At 34.7% G+C, this 22,323-nt stretch overlaps 2 protein-coding genes across 3 annotated transcripts in view; one reads left to right on the forward strand and one right to left on the reverse strand.

Moving 5' to 3' along the window:
* The window catches only part of vermilion (Tryptophan 2,3-dioxygenase vermilion), a 32,696-nt gene extending 13,012 nt beyond the window's left edge, over positions 1-19,684 (reverse strand). The window contains exon 1 of the mRNA XM_043434044.1: positions 19,306-19,684. The gene's annotated coding sequence lies outside the window, so the exon portion shown is untranslated. The remainder of the gene's footprint in view (positions 1-19,305) is intronic.
* ldd (lipid droplet defective) overlaps positions 15,026-22,323 on the forward strand; it is a 47,026-nt gene continuing 39,728 nt past the window's right edge. For both annotated transcript variants that reach the window (XM_043434041.1, XM_043434042.1), the window contains exon 1: positions 15,026-15,346. The gene's annotated coding sequence lies outside the window, so the exon portion shown is untranslated. The remainder of the gene's footprint in view (positions 15,347-22,323) is intronic.

Raw genomic sequence — 22,323 nt, forward strand, 5'->3', positions numbered from 1 at the left:
TCACCGCGTGCCATGACCCAGCAGAACCACGAAAAATCACGAATACAGAACGGGTAGGGTTCAATATATCAACAAATCAAATTGTAGAACGGTCGATATTTCGATATTTTATTAGTTGTATTATTATATAAGTTGTAATATCAGTTTGGAGATAAAAAATGGAAATTAATTCAAAATTCTTATTTCCGATCGACTATTCAGCAGACTACGTGTTTAACCGAAACCGAGAGAGAGAGAGCGAGAACGAGAGAGAGACTTCTTGCTCATCGGAATTAATATACATTTGATGAGGTAGTGGATATTTTATTTTGTTAATACGACGCAAATTATGATCGCTAAACACGATTGTAGACACGATGAGGGCAACGCATTCTCCCGCGGAGGAGGGGTAGCAGAAAGTAAAAATGGAGGTATAGTGAAAAAAATTTGTGATCGTGAAATTATGGTTCCTAATTTTTAATCGGTTGACTGGTGAGCTTTTTTCCAGTTTTTGTGCCAAAACTGGTACGAGCCAATATGTTACCGAAAATCACGATATTTTATTTCCGAGGGTTTTCGAGGTTGCTGATTCCATTTTCATGTGATAAAGCATAAAATTTTCGCAGTGAAAAATTAACAAATTTCACCCTGAACCCTTGTTTTTCACATTTTTGGGACTAGCGAATTTTGTTTGATTTCGATGAAAGAGTCCAGTGTGATAAAAAACTAAAAATTTTCATGTCATATAGCATGAAAATTCATTGAAAAAACGAAAAATTTCATCCTCAACCTTCGATTTTCCCCATTTCCAAGGGTAGTGAGGTAAAAATTAAGTACAAAAATCGACTCAGCGACCCAAAAAACCATTGTATACCAATTTTTGTCCAAATCGGTTGAAAATTGATAAAGTTATTTCAATATGTACACATATGATACAAAACCAGAATGGGCCCGACTTTTTTTTGTACATATATGATCCAATACCAGTCAACCGGTTAAAACTGCTAAACCAAATCCTATCATCTCATAATGTAGTTGGACTTCCGTTTTTTTTTCACCGGATCAATCTTCTACCAACGGTGACCACTTCAACTTTACAAGTTAGGGGAAATTAACTAATCTCGAGTACAGATACGCTGTTTGTATTATCTAGCCTAGACAAGCCTATCAAGAGACGCGGTAGCGGCTTGACGCCAAGTATTAAAAGGAAAAACTGCAGCGCAAAAGAAAAGCTAGCGCGAACCCTCCGACTATTCTTATATACGCGAATATGCCGGTTTTATGACGTCACAGAATTTTCAAACGGCTCTCACAAACAAACCATTTCATGAAAAAACTTGAAAATTGGTGACGATTTTTTTTTAATTTTTCCCTTTCCATTGGTCTTTGTTGCAAGTAAATGCGTCCAGTTGATCCTGAGATATGTAACGTTAGTGATTTAAAATCCATCGTTTCGGGAACTTTAATATCTTAGAGACAGACGGGCGTAAGTTCAGCATGTTTACAATTTAAATGAACGTATCTGAAATAACCGAGGACATAAGTAAGGTTCTGTCTGATGGTTATTTATCAGTACTATTAAGAATGTTTCTGAAGCCATGTCAATATCAACTTTATATATAATATGAGTGTTCATAACTTTCTTTTTAATTCTTCCACCAATTTTATAATATATGATTTTTTCAATATGGTTTTTATTTCGCTCTAGATTCCACTGAAGCATAATTTATTTGATCGATTATGATCAAATTCATCATTCCATCATGACTTTCCCCATTGACCATCCTCATTAACCTATTGAGTCATGAACTTGATTGAATTAATGACAATGGTCTAGTATTATACAACTTGATGTTTGTTAAATATGTTTATGTTTGTATTGCCCAATTCAAAAAGAAATGATATCCCCATAAAAATTATTATTTGGATTACAAATTTAGAAAAAAAACTCAAGCTTTTGAACAAAAACTTGACGTGCATGGTTTTTCAAACTAATAAGTGTTCAAAATAATTTCTATAAATAAACTCTTCATAGGCCTGTGCTAGCAGCGATTTTATTAAGCTTTCTATTTTATTTAAATGAACGTTAAATTCAGAAAAATGAAAGTTAAATTCAAAATATAGTATAGTAAAAACGAAAGTAACCAAATATTATATGATAAAAAAAAACTCCCTTCAAATATAAGCAGAAGTTTGAATATCCAAAAAAAACTAATAAACTTGTTTTAATCGGCGAATTAAAGTTTCTTTCAATTTGCCTCCGATACAGGGTAATGGAAAGCATCCTTACCGAACTTATTTGGATTGGAAGGAGCAAGAGCAATAAGAAGAATGTAAAATAGCCAAATTCGAGAAATCAGTGTACATGGTTTACTTGGGTGTATACTTCGGTCTATTTTGAACAATGAGAGGATTGGGAGAAGCTAGAAAAACAAGAACGTAAAATAGCAAAAATTTGAATACTGGTGCGCACGCCAAATTTTTGTTCAAAAGCTTGAGTTTTTTTTTCTAAATTTGTAATCCAAATAATAAAAAACAAATATCACTAGTACTTGGCTTGATTAAATTGATATGATTTTATATTTTTCCAAAGAAACAGAATAAATAATTAGAGGGAAAAATATAATAAATATTATTAAAAACAAGGTTGCACTTTTTAATACTTGGCGTCATTTTTTTACTATTAAAAAGTTTTTTATGGGGATTGTTTACACTAAAAAACTAGTGAAAAAGACCCGATTTTACGAACTTTTTTTTTTCAAGATCGCGCCATTTTGTCAATTTTTAATTTTTTCGATTTGTTCTAGTTCCAACCATAACTGTATTCTTTCTGATTAAGAATCTTCTTGAATTTTGTATTTGAGATGAGTAGAAGTGTCGAAATCACCTACGCCGTCCGGGTCCGGTTTTTCGAGAGGGTTATCTTCAGCGGCATTTTTATAATAATAAATATTGCTTTTAAAATAAAAATTTTTTTTTTTGTATGCTCAATAAACATAGTAATAAGCTCGAAAAGTTGAAACATCGTTTTTAAATTTTTAATGGCAAAAAAGTCGTGAAAATAGATGAAATTTTCGTGCTCTAGACCACTGGGTTCCCTAAGGTTGTTGCTTAAAATTTTTGAGATGAATAGATATTGATGAAAATTTTCCCATTTGTTGATACATATTTCCTGAATACACCGTTTCAAGGAAAACTGAGGTTACCGAACTAATTTCGGAGAGATTAAACGTTGAAGTTGAGCAAAAATGTAATTTCATTACATCTGTCGAATGGGACAGAGTCGTTGCCTTCACACTTTTTTGCTTATATCACTCGTATTAATGAAGAAATTCATTTGAAAAACGACAGTTCAGATGAGGACGATATATAGAATGATTTTATTGAAAAGAATAGATAGTTTACCGACTAAAATAACAAAAAATCGCCGAAAATATGTGACTGCATCACGATCATATCGGGTTAACTGAGACTGCCGTGTAGAAATGCGGCAACATTGCAACTACGACACTAACGGGAGCAATTCTGTGACAGATTCATGATTCACACTTTTACAATGCGACGGCCCTCGACATCAATTGATTCGAAACTTTTGACATTCTCGTCACAAATCACTTTTCGTTTTTTTCCAGCTTTAATGAGCATAGTGCGATGCTTATAAACGCGAGAACTGACAAATCGACCATTCCATCGATGAGTTTGAGGTTTTTTTGAATTTGTTCTCCATCATTTTCGTTTACCGCAGTCGTTGACATGATAACCTCCAAAAACGCCGAACGAAAAAAAATGACACGAAAACACTGAGGCATATAGGTCTCACTGCATCCAATCCAACAGCTGAATATGAAGAAATCACACAACGTTGCCAAACTTTATTGGTATTTCAACGCAATTTTCAATCATCGAGAATAAATTTTCTATCAACTTTGGGTGATTAAAATGAACGTATTTCTGAATTATAATCAATATTATCATTCACAGAGTTGAAAATTTTCGCATTGTTCATCTGAATTAAAAGTAATCATTTATTATCTATAAGTTGGCATTGCTGACGTCACTCAATGCATAAGCATAGGAGTTCCGTCCCTTACCCCCACCCTCTCAAAAGATTTAGCAACAACCTTTACGTGCGCGCGAAGGACTGTTTCGTTTCGAATGACAGTTAGCTGTCAGCACTGTCCTCGGCACTGTCAGCAGTAGGCTCAGTCAATGACATTCTCAGTCGATGATCGAATCCATACAGTCGAATACGAAAACTGCTCAGCTTCAACCAACGATTTCAAAATGAGTCAAGAGTCGTGCAGGAGCTCAGCGAGTGAAATCTCAGGTTGGATGATGAGCTCGTAACCCTGCCAAGTACGATAACTCAACGAGAAACTATTCATTTCGGTCAACGACAGAGAGAGGTCATTGATGACGACTGGACTCGTGAAATTTGCAGGGATCAAATGTACACGTCGGATAAGCTGCAGAATTGGTATGTTATACGAAATGATTTGGGCACAGCAGTCGGAATCTAACAAATTACTCCTTATTACTCCAAATACTCCAAATTGCTCCTTATCCTCAACGTATTGAAAGTATTGATAAAAATAGCTTTATTGTTTTATGAATTTTAGACATTTATCTAATTGATTCGGTCAATTGATGTAATTGAGTGTGCGTCAAATGGCTTTTTCAATGTCCCCTCCGACCGAGGACCACGCGAATTCGTTCACGTCGAAGATTAAGAGAGTTCCGAGTCAGATGAATCCTCGGATTGTTATCTGCGTCATACCCAATAATCGTGCTGATTGATGTAATTTTTAAATCGAATAAAAAAAATATTAATCAATAACTTTGTTTTCTTATTAAATATTTTGATTCAATTCTATTCTCCATTTCCATCGTCGAGAACGAAGACAAGGACTAATACGAAAACGAGGATGAAGATGAGAACGAGTACGACGACGAGAACGAGTACGAAGACGAGAATGACGACGGGGACGAGAACGAACGACGAGGCCGGGGACGAAAACGAACGACAAATAAGACGACGAGAACGGGGACGAAAACGAACGACGGATTTGACGACGAGGATGGGGACGAAAATGAACAACGAGGACAAGTACACAGCCGACAACGAGTACGAAGATGAGAACGAGTAGGACGACGAGGTACTCGTTCTCGTCGTCTTCCCACAATTTTTGTAGAATATCTATAGAATCTCTGAAGAATTTTTATAGAATTTGCATAGAATCTCTGTAGAGTCTTTACATTAATCTCCACAAAAAATACATTTCGGAATAAAAATTGAATTTTTATATAATTTCTATCGAATATGCATAGAATTGTTTTTCGCTCGTGCAAAAAAAACTATCGAAGCAATCATGATAATCCTAGTTCAATCGCTGGTTTATAACATATTAAAGATGCTGTATAAATTTGAACAAGATCGGTGCGGTAGTTTCTGAAATATCGTGGTCACCGTTTCGAAAAATGGTGTTTCGAGAAAAACGCGTTTGAAAGTTCGCGCATGTGATTTATACTAAAAATTTAAACTCACCGTCAATCTGCTATGCCTGGACCATAAAATAGGCCTTTGGCACACATTTTCTACACATGTTGTAGATGTGATTTATGAAAAAAAAAAAAAATCGATTTTTTCGACCCGAGAAACTAGAGGACCCCCTTAAGTTCTTAACCTATGGCTGTATGTGATTCAAAAACGTATAATTCTAGAAATACGAATAAAAAAAACGATGAAGCAATTCTCGAGATAGTTTGATAATCAAGAGTCACTTTCAATACTTTTTTTCATTCATTTCGAGTTAGCTAAACGCGTTATCGCAGTTTGGGTATTTTTGTTTCAAACTTATTTATCGTATTCGGATAAAAAGTAATTGGAATTTTTTCCAATCTTGCTCCCATCGGTTTCCTGCAAAGCGGCGAAATTTTAAACTCCCAGAGACATCTCATGGCGGATTGGGAAAAAACACTTTCTTCCTCACCGCCGTAGGTTATGCAGGCTATCGTAAATTCGTTGTTTATTAATAATGAATAAAGTAGAAATACGAATAAAATTATGCGAACAACCCCAGTCAAGGTAAGTGTGTCAGACCATGACTAACTTAAATGTCGATCTCCAATTTTTTTTCATCGCTCGTTATCAATAAAGTATGTGTTTACTAAAGAAGTTTAATGTGTGATTTTATAGAAGACGGAGGTCCCTAATCTCATAAAAAACATAAAAAATTCGAAGCAAAAACGCCTATCACGATTAAAAATACGTATTAAAAGACGCTATAGAACACACACATACGAAACTCGAACATTTTAAAAAAATCCCAACTAAAAACAAACGAGAATCTTTTTCCTTTTTAAAATTTTTAATTTATTTCACTATTTAATTGAGAAATTTTTATACCGGACATTTGAATCTGATGTTTTTGAAAAGTTTTTTTTTTTTTTTTTTTTTTAATTTTGAATTTATTTCGTTATTTGATTGAGAAATTTTTATTCAGGGCACTTGAATCTGATGTTTTTAAAAATTTTCTTCAATGACTGAATTGAATGAAAATTAATTTAGTAGAGCCTCGACTAGAGCCGCTGGTCCGTTTGTTTGCTCGTTCGTGTCTATGGAGAAGTACTTAAAATCGTAATATCAATTTGTTCAAATTTTGCTTTTGATTTTTTGGCAAAGAAGATTGTTGAATTGAATTTTTTTCGTTGACGATTCGTTCCGAATGAGGTTATAATTATCAATTTGGATGAGATTTTTTTTTTTCGGGTATGCGAATGTTATTGCGATAAAAATGAAGATTGTCAGGTTCAACATGACGTCGATTCATTGAGCAGGGAATTGCGTATGTTTAATTGCCGGATACTTCGTTTCCCGGAAGAAGTGATAGTATGGTTCTCTCTGAGAGATTATTCCGAAGAACGATGCCAGAAACGCATATCGTTTCAATTAGGATATTAATAGGATTTTAATCAAATAGGGGAACGTGGGGCAAAGTGGACAGCATAAGCAATTAAGCTAGATGTGTCGGTTTACATACGTGCTGTATTGATTTTTTTTTTATTTTTCATTCAATCAAAAAATTGATTTTTCACACTTATTTTGCATATCCTTTAAAAAAAAAATTACGGGGTTTTCACCTCGAAAAAAAACTGCTTTACCGACGATTTCGACTAATTTTCTCGAATTTACGATGAAATTGAATAAAATTTGAATTCTACGAAAAAAAATGGGGCAAAGTGGACTTTTCTTTTTGAAAAAAAAATTTTTGTGTTCACTTTGCCCCATTTTTTTTTTCGTAGAATTCAGATTTTATTCAATTTCATCGTAAATTCGAGAAAATTAGTCGAAATCGTCAGTAGAGCAGTTTTTTAATATTGTCCACTTTGCCCCATTTGAAAATTTATTTTGAATATCGTGAAAAGTTAGAAAGTCGTCTCAGCCCACATTATTGTTGTAATATTCCAACACGCGAGGGCGTATACGGAAACAAAGCTTATTCCGAAAACTGTTAAGGGTTACATTCGAATTTTGGCCATCGTGTCAGGTCGAATTGCCTGACGAAAAGGAAAAAGCTGCAAAGGTCACTAAATTTTATTTATCAGATGTTTCTCGTATTTTTTGCGAGATACTCTATTCGAAATCGATTGAAAACTGGATCCATTGCACGTCACGTCATAAATACAAAGTAAATGAGTGTCACGTCAAAATAACTCGAAGACAAAATATAACCAGACAAAAATAACATTCGTCAAAATAACATGAAGACAAAATAATGTACGATAAAAATAACACAAATAAAAAAAAAAACTATAACGCTCAAAAAAACAAGTTCAGAGCGCACTCACATCGAAAGATGTTCCGGACACACACTCGCGATGTGTGTGCGAAATCGTCAGGTGGGTTTGGAACACTTTCGATGTGTGCAAGGTTATCATTAGGTCATTTTGTCCTATATTATTTTGTCATATGTTGTATTCTGTCTTTGTGGTATTTCGTCGTGTTATTCAGTCTTCGTATTATTTTGACATGTAACATAAAAATAGGCTCTCATCTCATGCACAGTTATCGATGATGATGGTGTTGGTTATCAATGCGATTAGTATAAAATTCATATGAATTTGTTGTTCAATGACACGTCAATACTAAGAAAAGTGTTAAAGAAAACATATGCTGAGTTTGAAAAAAAATTTTGAAATAGTATATTACACCACAAGGGCAGAAAGTTTGATATTCCTGCACTGCGCGTCACAATGCCCGAGGCGAAGCCGAGGGCATTTGACGCGCAGTTCAGGGCTATCAAACTTCTGCCCGTGTGGTGTATACTATTTTTCTTCATAGCCGGTCGAAAGTACGTTTCTTCCGAAATACGCAACTATCGATAGAAGATGTTTTGATGCCTGCCCCCGACATTTGCTGCACGAGCGAAGCGAGTGCTGCTGGTCGGGGGGGCAGGCATCAAAAAAACAAGATATTAGCAAAGATAATTAATATGAATATTTGCATTCCTATGAACCTGAAAATAGATCATTATTCCGAACGACTATATTCATTTTATCAGCCTGGTCACTTTATTTTTGGCTTTCACATTGATTTTATCTGGAAGGATAAATGTATGTTATTCGTTCGGATTTGTACTGTTTTGATAATAGTGCTTGGAAATAATATGGCATTTCCATAACATATTTCCGAATGAATAACATAACCTTATTCGTACGGTTTGCAGATGACTAGACACAACCTTTCAAAAAACACGTAAGCAATACGCAGAAATGTTATCTTTCGACTGAGGTGTGCAGAGAAAAATTTTTGCGCCCGCTGTCACAGCGAGCATGTTTTTTTTTACCAATGCAGGAATGTTGAACTTCGGCCCTGAAATCGGGGCTGAAAGTGCGTACTTTCGACCGAGATATGAAGAAAAATTATTTTATCATCAATTTTTAGAGAGTACACTTTGCCCCAAAATTTACAATTTTAGAAAAATCCTCTTTGCCCCCAGTGGCCATTTTGGCCCATGTTCCTCTATAGTTACGTCCGTAACGTGGCGATTTTTTTTTGATTGAAGAATAAACCATCGTGGGTTATAAATTCTAATGGAATTGGAATGACGGAATTTTGAAATTTTCTAAGGTAGTTCATACACGAAATCATTTCTTGAGAATGTCTTGAAATTTACATACAGAGTTTCAATGGGTAGTCGACGGACACGCATGCCAAATTTTAAAGGGTTCGTCTTATTGGTTATATAGATAAACGTCTTTGAATATGAAGAAAAATACACAGGGTTATAGGGATCATGCGTAAAAAGTCGTTTATCTGTCCATGCAACGAATGAACGCTTCTTACGAAGTTTATGTAAAAGTATGCGGAGAAAACGGATTCGTTTTGTATAGTGAGGAATATATTATTTTTCAAGAATTTTCAAAGTATTTAGCCACCGATTACAAACAGCATTGTATTTTTTGGATTCTGCAATTTTTCTCCTTTGAATTCTAAACAACTTCATGTGGATAGCAAAAAGTGATGCACGTAAGAACTATATTTCGTTTTGTTTTCGAGTGTTATTCATCACGTCAGACTAGTACTTACTGATAAGTGGAAATGCATTTTAAATCACTAATTTTGACTATCGAGATAGTAAATTCTATAATAAATATACGAGTATACACCGAATACGTGTGACATTTTCCCATACACACAGTTTTTTTTTTCAAGGTTGCCCGAGCAAACTTAACAATATAAACATTTGAAATGATTGATTTTTTTTAGTATGCTTATGGAGAAAAAGACTCTTGAGCTTTTTAAATTAAAGGTATGGGTATTGGTCTTTTTACTCTGGTGGATAAAATAATTCTTGTTACTACTCTTCGAATTAATAGAGATACTGTATATTACCGGTACTTTCCTTTAGATTTTTCAGCCTCGTTTTCTCCGTGTACGCAATAACAATGAAGTATATAATGGAGGTTTAGGAAAAAATTTGAGACGATTGTTTTACTAGTAATGAAGATACATTACGTTAAAGATTGAACGAAATTGGTAAAATGAGCACTCGTAACTTCACATTTGCTTATTTCAGCATTTTGTTTCTTCTTGGCTTGGGTCATTCTTGTCTTGGGCCTTCTGTCTTTTTTATTAACACTTTTTTTTAAATCCATTTCCCTTTGTGTTTTCTCTTTGCACTCTCTAAGGCGATTTTTTACATGAAAACTTTAGTATTTTCGCCAGGGACGAATGAAATTTCGGTTTCAGTCCCCTACAGATCCTCGTTCAGTTAATGGCTTGTCATTTCATTCGCCAAATAATAAGTTGACAAAATTTTTTTTACTATTTTGAATTAATTACTCTGACATTAATTTGGAAGTAAAGATCGAGCCAATTTAGATACCCATAAAATACGATCTTACGGGCGTGATCTACCTTAATAAATCCTGAAAAAATAGAGGCGTTTTGTTATTTTTATTAGACCTCATTAGATTATTTATTATTCAGAAACGTTTATTACACGAAATTACATCGAATAATTTATCACAGAAGTTCCAATTTTACAAATAATCCTGAAATTTAAAATAATTCATTATTAATACCGTAAAAATTCAATCTTATTTTCTCAAACAGTTTTACGTTATCCAAAGCTACTAAAACCGAGACTTATAAATTGTTTTTTTGCAAAATAATTTGGAAGTGAACAAAACAGTTGAACAAAAAAAATTTTTTTGAAAAAATTCAATAAAAATGTTTTATAATCATCAATTGATTGGCGTTTTCAATCAGTTAATCGAATTAAACAAAATTAATTAATCGTTTCCAAGCAGTTTATGTACGCTGGAAAATATTAAATAGAAAAAATCATCACGCCACGAGTTTCGTAAGAATTTGTAGAGAAAAAAAAATAAGACGTCAGTGGAATTCGTAAAAGGTTCATTGCCGCGAATGGAAGGAATAATCTGGTATCGGAGCCAAGCGGAAACAACGACGCTCTTTGACTCTTTTTCCTCAATAATTATCGTTGATTATGGGCCAAAGATTGAGGTTTGTCTCGTGCCTTGATCGACGTGCCTTACTGCGTATGTACTCGAACGAATGCAGCAATACAATTTCCGATATCGAGGTCTCGTACAAGTTCATGGCATTGTTCCCATAATTATCGGTTTTGACACAACTCTTCGTTCAGACTCTATGATTTTTCCTCATTTTTAATCTGTTTTTTTTTCGTTTTTTTTTTATCGAGACTTTTTGCTAATTCACGTCGACTGTTCTGAATTGTTTTCATCCGTTTTCTGGTTTTCTCAACTTTGAAAAATCGCTTCCAAGTTTCTCTCGAATTTATTTTTACTGCAGAGCCACTCAAATTTGTGGCATTTTTCTCAAAATTTCTTCATTTCATTTTCGATTTTAAAATTTTGACATAAATAACATCGAAATTGGTTTCGATGTTAACTATCTTTTCAAGAAGATTTGAAAAGTTGAAAACGTTTCGTTGCCGCTTCAAATGTACGCGTGCTTTTTGAATTTTTCAGGTTCAACCTTCGAATTTCTCCCTTGAAATTCTTCTGTCACTGAAACATGAAGAACACAAGAAACCTTTTTCGATTATTGTTTCTTCTTTTTTTACGCATGTATCCGAAGCAGACCCGGGCCCTTTCTGCAATGCGTCTATCAGAATTAGACACAGGGCACCCGGAGCGAAACAGCAGGAATTTATGTTCGCGCTGAATGGAATATATTTTATATCACGAAATTGTTGATGGTTCTTCCACGAATTTCGTCTCGTTCGCACGTTTTTTTCCTCGCGCATATTAAATGTATTGCTATTTTAAAAAAACGTTTCGCAGAAATTCCTCGTTCGTTTATTCATTTTTTCGCTGCTCTTTTCCACTTTTTTTCATGCACTTTGAAGTTTTTCCTTTTTCAATTTCGGTTATCCTCAACTTTCACTCAAGCAACATAAATCAATTGACCCCCCAGATAAGATGAAGGAAATATTTAGCGCTGAAATACAATGCTTTGCTAAAAAAATGATCACGAACAAAATGCCAAAGTTTTTGAGCTCCGTGGCGAGGTGGGGGAGTGGCGAATGATCAAGTTCCATTGTTCGTTTAATCTCTTCTCCTCGCGGGGTGTCCGTGTCTAATACGATAAGTCTTGATAAAGTTCCATGACGCGTGCAGTTTGTCTCGAGAAGGGTTCACCTTCTGTGTCACAATTTTGTATTCTTACGTTTATACGGGGTGCCAAAGTTACGAAGTTCGATCAGCATGAAAGATTGAGAGAATATGAAATATTTTGGAAAGTGAGAAATCCACAATATTTGCTCAAGAGACCTCGCGCGTACAAAAATTTATCGAATTTTATCGAACTAATGATTCGTCAATTTGAAAATGATAGGAGGAACGTATAGATTTTTGAAGTTTTTTTTCGAAATCTATCTAATCTAATTTGTTACCCAGACACGTTGGCATGCAAAAATTTCGAAGAAAATCAATGGATTTCGTAAAATTGGCTCACCCTTTCGAACTGAAATAAAAACAGAAAGGTAGATTGAAAAAAGGGGGGAAGATCGACGTTCCGAAGGTTCGTTGCAAACGAAAAACCGTCAGAAAGGTTTTTTTGTCGATTAAAATAAATTAAAAAATCTCCAATTCACTTTTCATCTCTAATGAAAATCCAAATTGATAATGAAATAAATGTAAATTGCTGAGAAAACAAATGAAAAACTTTGCGATCTGGAAAATATTAATTTGAAACACGAAATTTTGGATGAAATTTATTCGATTTGAATTGAGCGAGGATCTCGACACTATCAGAGCGGACAGAAATAAAAAATTGAGGCCGGCTCACCTGCCTCACACTCCGGACACCCTGTGAATATTTGGAAACTTAAAAAATCGAAATAACTCATAGATTGAGACAAAATCTCGAGATCTACATTCCGGACACCTGGTAAACGGAGGTACCGAAGGTGCGTGAGTGCGACTCGGACTCGATTCTAAGCTTGCTGGACGGGTTCCCGACTTTTTGGCGCGTCATTTCTTTTGTTTTTTTCACTTTCCACTCGACTCATCTTTTTCTCTCGTTTAAATCGTTTCTTTCTGTTCTTCTCTTTCGTGCTCTTCTATCCTGTGCAGCCTCGGAGAGCGTATTTTTAGATCCGGTCTGCTGCGTTTCGCGGTAATGGAAAGAAGGATCGCCAATGCTCTTCAGGCCTCGAGGGAACGAGTTGCATCGCACGGGGAAGATCAGCTCTGTCCAGCTGCGAGCAACATCATCACTGGGATCTCATAATCGCATTTTTGTGAATTCGATTATGAAGTTTTGCTTATTCTCAAAAAGGCTATATTTCATAAAATTCGAAAAATTCTTTCCGGACATTTGGACGCAAAATTCGGCTGAAAATCGTGACGAAAGTTTCAAAAATATTTATTATTTTAGTCAAATTTTCTTCTTTTTCAAACATCTTTTTTTGGGGCACAATGAAAATTGTGTTGATTTGAAAATCCGACGATTTTGCTTGGCTCAAAAACTTCGGAGGAAGAAGCTTGTTAAAAAAGACATTTTGCCTCGTTTTTTGCAAATTAAAGAAAAAAATCGTCTCGTATTTTTGTTCCTGAGTGAAAAAAAAACGTTAATTCGTAATTTCAACTGGATGAGGTTCGAATAAACTGATTTGATCGTTACGTGTGAGCTGGACGATCGAGAACATGATTTTGGCACGTTCCGCAGACCACCGAGGAAAAAACACACGATAATAATTTCATGCGGATTCGGAGAGACGATTGTAGCTGCGAATGAGACCGGGGGCCTCGAAATACAATGGTCAGAGGCTCGTTTTAAAGTGAAATCACCGTTCAATACGTTTTAATGAGTCAACCAAAGGTTCGGTGTAGTAAGTCAATGTTTTCCTCGAAACGCAACGATTGAGTTTAAAAAATTTGTAGGAATCTGTGAATTTTCAGTAGTCTAAGATTCATGAATAAATAAGAGACAAAGAAATAAATTTATAATATTGAAAATCGTCCCTAAAAGGTTTTTTAGTTTCACAAATGATCCAATCTCGGAGTTGTATAAAAATTCTCATATTTGTAGAAAGTTTGCGTGAAAATAAATCAATTGAATTATTCAGGAATCGATTAGTAAATTCAGTGCCAAAATTAAGGGGTCTACGCTAATTAGAATTTTCAAAAAATCGATTTTTTTACTGCTTTTTTCGAAAGTATACATATTTAAAAGTATCATAGTAAAATTTTATAAATTTCTGAGCAGTCCAAGTGTACTTTTGAGCGACGTTTACTCGGCTGTCTGAGCGCGCTAATACGCACCGCCCAGTGCGCTACCGCGTACCTGCCTTTGTTTAAACATGTTTTTCTCAAAATCACGTTTTTGCACGGCTGATCGAATCCCCAAAAATATTAAACCGATCCTTACCAAAATTTTACCACGTGTTCTTTACTAATTTGAAATTTTGAGTGGAAGTATTTGTTTTTTGCAAAAAACGATGAAAAAACGTGCTTTTTCGTAGTTTTTGTAAAAATGGCCGCCATTTTGTCATTTTTGAAAAAAATAAAAAATCGTATGATGTGTGCTATAGCCTATTGACTCTAAAACCATTTTTATTTTTTTTCTCCCATTTCACCCATTTTTATTTCGGACCCGTCTTCTCCCCCATTTTTCTGCACGAAAACTGAGTAGAATAAAAATAAAGAAAACTTTTTTGTCTATTTTACGGGTGTATTTTTAAGGCCTAACACTTTTTATATTCATATTTATAATTTATACCGGTCAAAAAAAATCGTGAAAATAGTCTTTTTTTTGGGCGTCTAATTAGGGTGGACCCCTTAACAGATTATTATATGAATCGACATTCGAATGTTTTGGTCGCACGAAAAATTGAGGAAAATTACTGAATCAGAATAAAAGGGACGAAACAGTTAGATTTCATTCTTTCTACGTTGGAGGAACGGGAGAAACAAATACATATTTACAAGTCTCGAGTGTCGAGAGAGTGAGGAAGGTCCACGTGGTGTTTCAGTTGCGTTGCGACTACAGTCTCACACGGTCGGTTGTCCAAGTGTGTTGAGAACCGTGTACGATCGATCGAGAGTGAAAGAGAAAGATCGAAAGGTCTGAAAGCGAGTTTTGACAGTGTGTGATTTTGTGGTTGGTGAGCAAAAAGAAACAATCCAAATGTACATTTGCACTCGTGTGTAAATCCTTAATGAGCAAAGCGATTAATTAGAAAGTGGATGAAACTAAATTTCGAATAACGAACATTTGCACGAACAAAGGGTTAAACAAGAGCGAGGCCTGTTCACTGGAATAATTGTTTGGTGACGATTATAATTTTTCTCACATGAGTGCCGAATAAAAGTGAGTTTTTATAAATCGATATCGATCTGCCTTCGAATGATCCAAAAAATACGACAAAAACTCACGTTTCATTATCAACAATTCGAAATCGATATTGATCTGCCTTCGAATGATCCAAAAAATACGACGAAAGCTCACTTTTCATTATCAACAATTCGAAATTTGTTTTCGAACGATTGAAATCCCTGCTGTTCCTGCCCTTTATTTTCTTTTCTTTTCAACGAATGAAATTTTCGTTATGACTTCTCCAATGGGATTCCTTTCCTTCGAGTTCAATCACAACTCGCTAATTTCTCTCCCCTCAATGATGGATCGATAATCCTCAAACTGGAGCCAATTGTTTTGTCAACAGTCTCGTCACTTCCAACTTCTACGTACCGAGAAATATTACGACCGATCATCAGATGTTTATTGCGCACTGTATCCATTACGCGTTACAATCGATGCTGCAATCGACCCCTTGCACATTTTATTTAATGCACTTTTCACGTTTTCGTCGATAATTTGCTTGATATTACGACCGTCACACACAAGATTATACCAATGCCTTTTTCACGACGATTGAGAATTTTCATCACGGTTTTCCTCCTCCGAACACAATAATCGAGGTTCGATCAGCGAGGCCAAAGAAATTTAGAAAATTGCGATTAAGGTAACTCCTGTACTGCATGCTAGTTAAATGAGCGCTAAATTTTCAAAACGCTTTTAGACCAAGTTTAACGTACCGATTAAATGTATTGTTAGTGCATTTGTATTTGAGCATATTTTATTAAGATGTAAAAATATTAAAAACGCTAGTTTTACAAAACCGTCAACTGATAAATGCAAATTTCCACGCTGACACATTTTCACTGGTATTTTTCAAAGAATTATTTGCGTTTTTCCATCGATTTTATTGCAACAAGTCTCATTTTGTTCGTCAACTGGTCCTCTACGAATTCACCATGTAGTTGTTTTTTTAACTTGATCGTTTCACTGTTGCAGCTAATTGTTCATTGAGTGAAAAAACTTTTTCATTCATAATTTCTGAAGGAATGAGTTTAAAGGAAAATCTACGTGGTGAATTCGCAGAGGATCAGTTGAGGAACAAAATGAGACTTGGTGCAATAAAATCGGTTAAAAAATACAGATGATTCTTTGAAAAATAGCTGTGAAAATGTGTCATCATGGAAATTTGCATCTGTCAGTTGAAAGTTTTGCAAAACTATCATTTTAAATATTTTTTCACGTTAATTAAATATGCTTGAATACATATCTACTAACAATAAGTTTAATCGGTACGTTGAACTTGGTCTAAAAGAGCTTTGAAAATTTAGCACTCATTTGACTAGCATGCAGTACCTTAAATGTTACCTTAAACGATGTGCTCAAATATTCAAATTCGAAGATTCACGAATCTGTCATTATACTAAATATTAATGACAAATAATAAATAACAACAAATTAATAAAAATAAATAAATAAAAAATAATAAAAAAATTTTAATAAATCATTTAAATTGATTTATGTTCGAATTCTAGTAAAAATATGTGGTCCTCGATCGATTTTCGCGTATCAGAACCATTTTTTCGGCGAGTTAACGATTTTTTTCTGTCGTCAAGTTTCGTCTGAGGAGCAAAAAAAATGAGGTCGATATTTGCAGGAAGTTGCGAGTGATTGGGACCAGCGTAAGAGTCGTCGGAGCAGATGAGATACCTGGAAAAATGATTAAGTGGGGAAACAGGTTTTGTCGTAAACAAGAAAAACAACGTTCGAACGTGGCATAGACGATCGATCATATCGACCGGGGGAGGACAATGCAGACGCTTTTACTAGATCCAACCAACACCACGAACGCCATTGCTCTTGAACCCTGAACTCAGTTTTTCCCCCACCAAGCCTATGGAAAGCTTAATTATATGCGTTTCACGATCCGCTCGACGATAAATGAGCATCGTCGTTATTCCTCCTACTCAACAGATTCATTTTTATTCGATCAATCAACCGGAATTTCTCTTTCTACGTTGTCGAAAAAACTCGACGAATTCTTTGGAGGAACGTTTCGTTTTGGGCTACATTTTCTCATGATTTTTCGCTGTTCTATACAAATTTGAGATATTTTTCATATTCGTTATTCGCCCAGAGCGATGTGGATTATAAACGATCCTCAAGTTCATAAAAAATCGTGTGAATTTTTCTTTAGATTTATATAAATTGAAAAAAACGATGTTTGCAACTGACAAAGAAATTTGAATAGAAAATTCGATAATCGACGGTGGTGCACTATCCGAAAAGTTTGCTAAATCCTAATTCAGGTATTTAAAAAAACTATTCAAACTTTCCACGCACGATCACAGAAAAATCACGAAAAGAGACGCTCCCTTTCGGTCGTTCTGTATACGAATGGAAAGGAGCAAAAAAAAAGAACAAAATTGAGCTCAATTTCGGATTTGGACGTTAAATTCGTCGGAATTGGCCACCGATCGTCAATCGACTGTCTGCAATTGCGATAACACGTTCGCACCAACGATTATGAGGCTTTGATATACAATAGAGAGTTAAAGCTTTTCGTAACGATTACGTGATACGATTACATAGAAATTAAATTGATGTCACGCATTTTTCGATCGACGAGTATTCGCGTGATACGATTACATAGAAAATTAAATTGATGTCACGCATTTTTCGATCGACGAGTATTCGCGACAGACGCACACGTCGATCAAAATACACACAAGTGTGGGGCGTTCCAGGCTGAATCGACGACTTTTGGACCCGGTCCCTTTCAATTGGGGGGAAACTTTTTTACTTTTTTCTGCTGTACCAGAGAAATTTTTAACAATTTTTTTTTCCCACCTAAAAATATAGTTGTGAATTTTTTTTTAAATGGGGATATTTTGTTCAGTGGGACACAACGTTTTCGAAAATTGACTTATTGGGACGTTTTTTTAAATACTGTTTTAATATTGGCTTGCAGTCCTTAAAATCTTTTGTATTTTTCTACACTACATTTGGAAAGAGAAAATGGAATAGAACTTATGATTTGGATAATTTTTGGTCAAATTATTCAAAAAATTCAGAAGCAGGTTAATCGGAATAAAATTCATTTGGGTTTTTCCCTTTTACACTCTACGCTTTTTTCTTTCATGTACTTATAGATTCTGTAGTTAAAATTATTAAATAAAGTGTGTTTTTTGGGTATCAAAAAAATAATCGAAAATAATGAAAAAATATTTAGTCTTTAATTTATTCTGATATTATGGAAAAAATAGAAATTTTTCCAACGACTATCGATTTTCATATTTATAATTATCATTGTTTTTCAACTTTTAAGGTTCTCGGTACCTCCTCGAAGATTTTCAAAGTGGTGTCATTAAAGATGAGCCGAATTGAAAAAAAAATTTTGTTTTGTAATGGAAAAAAAGAATACAAAGCGACGAGATCCCACTTTGAAAATTTCGGAGAATTTGTAGAAAATGTCAAAATTTCTTACGCAGAAAAGAAAAAACAATTAAAAATCGCAATCATCCCAAAACTTTCGTTTTTTATCTAAATTTCAAAAAAAAAAACGTTGAAGATCGACTTGCATGACTTTCCAATATTTTTTTTTGAAAAGTACATTCGAAGACAAAACTTTGAACAAAAACCTCCCAATAAGTCGATTTTCGAAAGCGTCACGTCACCTTCAACAAAAATAATTCCATTTTTTTTTAAATTCACAACTACTTTTTGGTAGGGAAAAAAAGTGTGAAAAAATTCTTCAAAATTTCTTTGGTACAGTAGAAAAAGACAAAAAGTTTCCGTCAAATCAAAAGGCCTCGAATGCCCCATATATAGCCTCTATTTTCAATGAAAATCCACTCGATCTATTTCGAAATACATTGAATTCACATGAAGTAAATATGTACAGTAAAAACGTCGTGGACTAAAATCCGATTTGCACTAGTCCGAGGTGAAAGTATTCTTCACACGGCGGTCACCTTCGTCGTTTTTATTCCAGAGCTCTCCTCGCTTGTTATCACAAACTTTTCTTTTTTCATTCACCAAGAATTTCGTTCATTCTTCCTCGCACCAAGCTCGTTCTCGTTACAAACGTTCCCCGAACCTTTTAGACACTAATTAGAGCTGGTGAAATCAGGTGCAAATTTCTTTCTTCTGTTTAGACGATCTCGGTGGCTCGAAAGAAACAGCAGTTCAGCCCAAATTCACGGTTTTTTAATCGCGTTTGATCGATTCTAATGGTTTGGATTGAACTACATTTTGGGGCTCGAAAATCAACGATTTTTCCATTTTTTTCTACTCGGAATCTTCGAAAGAGGGAAATTCGTGAAAATTTCATTGAAGAATCACGTCAGAGTTTTACTGGCTCTGTCAAAGTTTTATTTGGATTTGACGCCTCGCCTTCTTCTCGTAATCTACGAACTCGGCTCTATAGACCTCTTCAAGTGCTGAAGTTAATGCGACTGTTCTCAGGTTCGATAAGGCACGTTCAAGTTCGTGCGTTCTCGCGCTGAAATTTCGGTCGAACGTGAGACTCGTACTTCCGCTGACATGAATTACTGAATATATACTTTTCCGTATACGCTCGGAAAACTTATTTGCTGCTCATTTTTTATTTATTACGATTATGTCGAGATTATTGTGAAACGTCGCCATCGATTTTTCATAAGACGCAAATTTCAAGAATTTTGTATATATTTTATCACTAATTTTACATCAATTTTTCATTGCTTTTCAATTTTTCATTCATTTTTCGAAAAAAAATATTCAATTCAAGGCATAAAAGTGGAAGAGAAAATGTTTTTTCCGGATAAAATTCATTTTAAAACGTAATATTAAATAAATATGAAAATTTGACAAGTGAAAAATCGTACGAATAGTTTCACCGTTTTAATTTTTCAAACTAATCAAGTTGTAAACAAAATTTGTTTCATTCTGTCGGTTAATAAATAGCTCAATATCGAATTACGTCTCGCTGTGGTTTCGGTAATTTAAACCAAACTTGTTATTTAATATCTCAAAACGATTCAGGCGAAAAATGATTTTTTTATCTCCTTAAGAGGCCTATTCGTGAATAAATATAGCGATCAACATGAAGGACTCGATTCATGACTGTCCCATCACCCTCTCGAGATTGCTCTCGTAGATCTCGAGCTGAGAGCTGAGAACTCTCCGGTTCACTTCACTCTCATAAACATCTTCATACCCATCGCAGCCAGTCTGTGCTCGGGCTCGGAATCGATGGGAATCGAAACAAACATGACATTTAGCATTTTCAACGGTCTCCTGAAAAAAAAAACCATCAACACTCGTAAAACGATTCTTTATTCGTTCGTATAATTTTGTCCTTCGGAGAGAATGTTTAATTAAGGAGTTATCGAGACAAAGTGGAGAAGCCGGGACTCGCAATTGCTCCAAATATCCATTCGAAATGCGAAGAAATTCCAAATTTTTGGAAGCTTCGTGGAATAAATTTCGTCCATTCGTTTGGCTTTCGATAAAATCAAAATCTGACACGCAGCAATCACCTGTTTTTCGTCAACTTTTTTCAATATTAATTTTTTTTTTAAAGAGGAATTTGTGCTATATAAATAAAGTCTTGATCAATTGGTTGATCTTGATTGAATTGGTGATACCCGAAGAGAATCGTTAGATCAAAAAATCTTTAAATGCTTCGTCGTTTTTGACGAGGAAAAGTGGAAATATGAAAAACGTTGGTACGAGTGAAAAAGGGTCAGGGTTTTGGAACGTAAAAATGACACGAATTTATGCCAGCTCAAAGTGCTCGAGGCTCGAAAATTGTAGTGTACTTGCTGCTGAAGCAGTAGAGATGTAACAACTATTCATACTCAAAAGCACAGGAATGAGAAGACAAGAGAAACACGATAGTTCAAACCTTCACTCTCTACGTCGAAGGAATTCCTTGGACGAGTATTCTCCTCGGTTCTCTGGCTCTCTCTCTCTCTCTCTCGTCCGCTCCTTTTCTCTCTCTCTTGAACTCTCTCTTTCCTCCTTGAGTTATTCCTCTTTCCCTTTTCCACTGTTTCTTTGTTTTTTTTCCATCTCCCAAGTCTTCTCTCGAGCTCGATCATGCATCGTCTCATCTCATTCTGCATACTCTCAACGTTCCATGTGAATTTTTATCAATTCATTTTTTTCGATGAAATAAATTTTCAAATTTCTTCAAATTAAACATTCCATTTTTTTATTAATACTTGGCGCGATTATAAAAAATCAGTGCATTGATGTTTTTATTAAAAAAAAATGGGTAGACAAAAAATTTGTTATTTCGATGTATTCTTTCGTTGATTTGAAAGAAAATATTTTTTGGGTCTTTAGAAACACGACGAAAACATAAAACAAACCTTTAAATTTTGCTTAAAGGTCTTATTTATTTAAAGGGCAAATTATTTAATTATTTAACTAATTGCTAATTATTATTTAATTAATTATTTTAACATTTTTTTATTTACTTATTTAATAATTTTCATTTTTATTCCACTTTTTTTATTACTCGTTATTTAATTAATTAAAAAAAATGAAATAATAAATATATCAACAAAGTTGCTGCAGAGAATGGAAGGATTATCGTAACAGAGTGAAACGGAGAGTGGTTCAATTAGCAATCCTTGGGGGCCCACGAACTGTTTCCGGGTTCTCAATTTTGCGATCCCCAAGAGGAAAGATTTATTGAGGGGGAAAAAAATCTCGAAAATGTCGAGCCGCTGCATAAATTTATTCCAGACGAGTTGAATGGTTTTTTCATCAATTCATACGTCAAATGCACGAGAATTTTTCGGAATTCGAAAATAAAAATTCTACTGGCGTTCCAATTTGGAACGACGATTTTGAAGGTCGAAAAAATATCGTCGATTACACAACGAAAACGAAACGATTTCATTCACCAAACTTGACTTTCCTAATGACTTTTTTTCATCGACGCGCCAAAAGTTTTTTTGAACTCGTTGCGAATTGTGACACGAACTTCCGGTTTCCTT

This window comes from Venturia canescens, chromosome 1, assembly GCF_019457755.1.
Source record: "Venturia canescens isolate UGA chromosome 1, ASM1945775v1, whole genome shotgun sequence".
In the NCBI taxonomy this organism is placed as follows: Eukaryota; Metazoa; Arthropoda; class Insecta; order Hymenoptera; family Ichneumonidae; genus Venturia; species Venturia canescens.